This window comes from Galeopterus variegatus, unplaced genomic scaffold, assembly GCF_000696425.1.
Source record: "Galeopterus variegatus unplaced genomic scaffold, G_variegatus-3.0.2 Scaffold8806, whole genome shotgun sequence".
Taxonomy (NCBI): domain Eukaryota; kingdom Metazoa; phylum Chordata; class Mammalia; order Dermoptera; family Cynocephalidae; genus Galeopterus; species Galeopterus variegatus.
Genome location: NW_007734917.1, coordinates 29,968 through 36,009, shown reverse-complemented (window position 1 = coordinate 36,009; position 6,042 = coordinate 29,968). Strand labels below are relative to the sequence as shown.

Genomic DNA, 6,042 nt, shown 5'->3' with positions numbered 1-6,042 from the left:
GGACTTTGTATGACTCTTGAGATGAATTATATTAATCATTCAGAACTACTGATAGAATCCCGATTTTTTTCCAAACGAGGCAAAGATCCAAGGTTCTAATAAGGCTAAGATCAGGAAACAGCTGTCTCTTTAAACAGAGATACATTATTTTCTATATATAACTATGCTATTTACTTGGTTATTTACCTATTCAGTGTTGCCTCATCTGAGGTTATTGTAAATTGAGGGACAGAGGATCCCAGAAGTCAGAAACAGCAACATATCCCAGTTGAACACTGCCCTAAGTTTTAAACGTTATTCCAAGAGCCATAGAGTTTGGGGAAATAGGAAGGATTTCCTGAGTAGAAGGAGGAAGTATAAAATTAAAATTAAAGAAAAAAAAAAAGGAAGTGAAAGTCTGAGCTGAAGGAATGAGCAGGCAAAACTTTTGGGAAAACAGAAAGGTTAAACTGGCACAAGTCCACAGGCCCCAACCAAAGGAAGAAGGGGCTCCATGTACAGCCAGCCCTGTGCTGCTGGAGTCTACCCATACTGGACAGCCAGGAGATGCTCCAAGGCTGCTCTGGGGTGAGAGGTTTGTGGAAGTCCTCATGACCTAAGAGAGAAGGTCCTATGTAGTCAGAGGCTGAGGGACAGTGCAGGACTTAGAGTCCATCAACTCAGCTTAAACATTCAGTAAACTTCTATCTCCTTTATCATAACCACACCAAGCTTCCTGTATTCTTGTTAGTTTTTGAAAAAGAAGTCTGGGCTAGGTGGATGTATCTTGGGATTTATGTAAGTTTTGAACTATGATCATTCTGGGAAGAAAAGAAGCCGAGAGGAAGTTCGATGATGTATCCTGCTGCAACTGTCCCCCCCAAAACCATTTTTCCTCCCCATTTGTCCCTGAGGGGCAAGGATTGGATGTGATCATTGGCTCATGTAATGTGGGCAGAGGCCGGTGGATTGAAATGAACTCTACCACGGTAGAGAAAACAAGGCCAAGAAAAGAAAATCTGAGAATAATTGGAGTGCTTTAGGTGGAAGGTCATTGCTGAGGAGAAAGAAATCGAGAGCTCCCACAAGGATAAAAGGAAAAACTCTACCTAATGGAATCTAAACCTAATAGTTAAGTTTTATGCCCATTTAAAGAATGAAAGTGATGTGATTGTGAAAACCATATATGTGTGGAAGGATGGGAGGGAGCTAGAGGTCTTTCCAGGACAGAAAGTTGTAGAAAGTTTTAATGCAAACAGATCTCTTTTGGGTTTGGACTATTTATATTTATCATTATTTATTAGAAATAAATCTCTCCTGGTTCTTGTATTAATTACCTCCAAAGTCCATGCGGATTTTATCACATTACCTTTGGCCTAAGGCATAAATAGAAACTAGGAAAGCAGGTTCTCCACGATAACTGCTGAGCTTTTTCGGCACGGTGAAAGGACCTCTAGAGTAGGAGGGGTCGGATACCTTGTCTCTGGGCCTGACCCTAGTACGAAACAGCTAAGCGAGTCTGGGTAAATTGTTGAGCCTCCCTGGCACTGTGTGCACACCTGTAAAGGGGGAGTGTAGTCCAGCTCGGAAACTGCATACTTCCAGGACGTGCCTGAGCAGCTCGCTGGAACGCTCAGCACCCCTGCGGGTCCGGCGTGGAAGAGGCCGCATGCCACACTTACTAGGCAGTCTGTCAGATGGCCGACGAGGCTCCTGTTCAGCAGCCACCGTCCCACACGCCGGGGGCCGCCTGACCCGAGGGGGCGGGCGAGGTAAGCATCCCGCTGCAGGATAAAGCAGCGACTCCCGCGGGCGAAGAGTCGGCGAAGGGCGCCAAGGATTCCAGCCGTTTGATTTCCCTGTGACCCACACCACTGCGGGTGCGTCGCGTGGCCCGCGCGGCGTGTTGACGACGGCGTCGCGGCGGTTGCTTGGACACGGCCAATCACGGCGCGGCTCCCCGCCGGCCCCGCCCAGGGAGCCCGCCNGTCATTCTGTGCGGTTTCCACGTCGGCGCTGAGAGCGGTGTTCTCTTCCTTGTACGGTGGAGGGAAAGAAGCTTAAAGAGGCGGGGCGGTTGCAGATGCTCAGCCCTGGGGCGTGGGTGGAGACGAGACAGGCAGCGGGGACCATGAGCTGCAGTTTTGCAAATTCGCAGTTCTGTAATTTGGAAGCTAGGACTGCAGTTACCAAAAATATTCTGATCTCTGAGTGTTACTATAGGCATTATTTTCTCCATTCGGTTTTATTTTAGCCCTTGTTTTATTTTACCTTATCAAGTAAGCAAAGAGCTCAAAATGCATTCTCATTTTTTTCAGTCACTAGGAAATAAAACTGTGCCTATGAAAAGCATCTATAAATCCTTAATAAGAGATCCCGACAGCGAGCATTGTTTTTAGTATATTGGGATATTAAATTGTGTTTTAGATTTTAAGACTGAAGAACTGATCAGATCATTTGTAGGTTTTCAAGTCAAAGATCTAATAAAACATAGCTAATATTAGAAATGAATAATTCTGTTCCCAACAGACAAGTCTACTTTATCCATAGAAGTTTATTTTTCCTGCATTCTTCTAATGCCTTTAAAATTTTTAAAGTGCTGAAATGTTTGATCCCAGATCACAAATCATTCCTTAAACTTATGACTGTATACTTTGGTCTTGCAAATGACACCTGCCACCTGCACCACCAAAAAGACAAACAAAACCTGGACAGTACGAAAGATTCTGTTCAGAAGGGGAGTAGTACACCAGGCGTGCCTACACTTGCCAATGCCACATCAATCCCTGCTGTCCACATCCTGCCAGACTAATATTCCTGGGTCAAGCAGGTGAGATAGATCACACAGCATCACACAGCCAAACACACTGTCTCATGGGGTCACACCAGGCACTCCTGACCCCACCCTCACCTCCTGCCTTCTCCCTTCCCTGGGACAATTGCCACATACATGCAAGTCACTGCAGACGACCTTGTTTCTGTCTCTTACGTTTATGTGTCTGTAAGCATACATTCTTATGAAAATATTAAACATTACATAAATTGTAGAAAGAAGAGTGAGCAGAAGTTTAAGGTCATTCTGAAGTCTAGCATAGCTGGTGTGGACTTCAGTTCACCTAGCCACAGGACAGCCTGCCTCATTTTTGTTTGTTGAGTGATTTGGAAATAGAATGCCTTTAGCACAGTTGTGGTACACCATTGTACTGAACTTTTAACAAATCTGTTTTGAATTTACATTTTTCCAGGTAATTTGTATCCTACCTTCAACCTCAGTATTGACATTTATCATATCACTCCCATCTTTAATGTCTAGTCTCCCAACTACCATTGCAGTCTCTTTGCCCACTGTCCCCAACACAGTCCCTCCAGCAAAGAGACTAACTTGGTCCCTGACCCTAAGCACAGATGCCTTTCCTCTTGTGACCCAGATTGCCACAGTTTGTGAATCCAGTCCTACAGGTCCTTCAGGGTCAGCTCAAACCTTTCTTTCTTCACAAAGTCTTTCAATGGAGGCTCCAACCCCAGTGATTCTCTGAACCTGTCCAGCCTCAGAGCATCAGTTGTCGGTACACTCTTGACAACCATGTACTTCCTCGTGACAGTCCTTTCATTGTTATTTAATCTTTGTGCTGTTTACTTTCCAGGTCGAATGTTTTTTCTTTTTCTTTATACAAGTCTATTACTTTTTAAATTATAATTATTGTATCATAGTTCATTTTACATATCTGTAGGGTATGGAGTGGAATATCCTTATCTGTGTGCATTATGTGGTACTCAAATCAGGATAACTAGTATATTCAACATTATACAGTGTAATTGTTTTTTGTGGCCCTTTACAATTCTATTACTGACCCTGCTTGGGCTTATGGCCATGATTAGAATCTTTGGCAGGGGAGGGAGGTGATAAATGAAATAAAGGAAGAAAAAGCAATTTTCCTAAGCCCACTGCAAAACCTACTACCAGAGGAAAAAGAGAATATTAATTCACTGCAACTGCCCTGGACAGCCACTGCCAGCGGTGCAGAATCTGTGAGTTCACCATGTCCAGGTGGCTTTGTGCCCCTGGATCTACCCAAGGTGCTGGTTCAGAGGGTAAGAGAAGAAGAGAACATCAGGGAAGCCTCACTCAGAGGCCCAGTCACTGAAGAAATCCCCACCCCCAACCCCCAACAAGGTTTGATTTTTAAAACTGGGTAATGAATGTAGAATTTTAACCTGAGCGGAAAGAGGCCTTAGTGTTTACTGTTCCATCTTCCTGAAATGCTCTACCCCCAGACAGCCACGTGACTTGCTTCCTCACCACCTTAAGTCTTTGCTCCAACGCCACCTTGTCCCTGAGGCCTTCCTGGACCAGGGCACTGAAAATCGCAGACATCCGTCTCTTTAGACAGTTCTCCACTAACTCTCTGTCTGCCTTCCCTGCTTGACTTTTCTTCACAGCACATGGCGCCGTCTAACTCCCATAGCACTCAACTTTGCTGTGATCTGTCTCTCTGCTCTAGGATGTGAGCTCCTGGGGAGCAGGGAGCTCCGTCTGTTTTGTTCACTGCATATTGCAGGGCCTGGAACCGGGCCTGGCATGAAACAGGCCCTCAGTGCGTCTGTGTGGAATGAATAAAGATGTGAGGAACCTAAATCCAGTTGCCTTCCTTTTAAAGGATGTTCCAGTGGGGTAAGCACTCATCAGACTAATTATGCTAATTATTCGCTTTTACCAGAGAATCCACAATGAAAGACTGATCTTCCCCTTGATGAATAGAAACAGAGGGTCAACTGTGGGGCTACAGCAACAGCTCTAGAACTGGGACAATGATGGTAGCTACGAGACAGGAGGTGCTCAGTTCCCCTGGGATCAGGTTACAGGAACACACCTCTGGTTTTCAGGCAGGTCTCAGGGCCCTCTTCTAGGCCCTCCCCTAGAGGAGAATTACTGTTGCTAGCTGAACCTATTTTCCCACCGATGCGAGACAGGGGGCTGACTTATGCAAATCCAGTGGCCAAGCATGCGCCATAGAAAGGGCTTCTATAACCCTAATGGCCAAGCATGCTCAGGAAAGTGGAATTTATATTCATTAGATAGCATGAATATGTATTAGATAGCGAAACTCTAAAGTTGAATCCCGGCAGAAGACAAGGTTGTTGCTTACTTTCCCGGGGCCAACCTGCACTTCACTAGCTGAGGTGTGCGTCTTTCACTGTAATGAGCTTTCATTTGGCAGGCGGCTGCGTGCTCTCTTGGGCTGGCCTGCTCTCTGTACTAGACTGTAAGGGGGTGTTTCTCACTTTTGTGTTGGTCCTGGTGCAGGCCCTGCTGGGTCTCTGGAGCTAGGCCGCACCCTCTCTGTGAAATCTGTATCTCTTATTTGTTGCATCTGTTCTCACTCTCTGATGTGACTCTGTTCTTGAATTCTTTCCTGTGGCGGAATCGAGAATCTGATAAGAGCAGGGGGTGAATTAAGGCCAACTACTGGGCTTTCCCAGACCCTTCTCTGGCATCAGCTGCTGTCCCAAGCAAATCCAGAAATGGGTACTGCTCAAACACAATGGAAGTTAATATCTTGCTCACTTAAAGTCCCAAAGCGATATCCCTCTAAGCAGTAATCTAGGGACCCGGGCTCCATGGGTCTTCTGGCTCCACCCCTGTTATCACTGACTCTCAGGTGCTTGTCCCATCAAGCTGGCAAAGGAGAAAGACAGCTGGAGAGTGGCAAGGGGGAGGTTTTATGGGGCAGACCTAGAAGAAGCATTTGTCACTTTCATTTAAATTCCATGGGCTCCGTATCCACTCATCCGATGATGGACATTTGGGCTGGTTCCAGCTCTTGGCTATTGTGAAGAGTGCTGCAATGAACACTGGGGAACAGGTATACCTTCGACTTGATGATTTCCATTCCTTTGGATATATTCCCAGCAGTGGGATAGCTGGGTCATATGGTAGATCTATCTGCAACTGTTTGAGGAATCTCCAAACCATTTTCCATAGGGGTTGCACCATTTTGCATTCCCACCAACAATGTATGAGAGTTCCTTTTTCTCCGCAACCTCGCCAGCATTTATCGTTCA

At 45.8% G+C, this 6,042-nt stretch overlaps 1 protein-coding gene across 1 annotated transcript in view; it reads right to left on the bottom strand.

Moving 5' to 3' along the window:
- The window catches only part of LOC103608770 (von Willebrand factor A domain-containing protein 3B-like), a 47,120-nt gene extending 45,281 nt beyond the window's left edge, over positions 1–1,839 (bottom strand). The window contains exon 1 of the mRNA XM_008593167.1: positions 1,662–1,839. The gene's annotated coding sequence lies outside the window, so the exon portion shown is untranslated. The remainder of the gene's footprint in view (positions 1–1,661) is intronic.
- Positions 1,840–6,042: the final 4,203 nt, after the last annotated feature.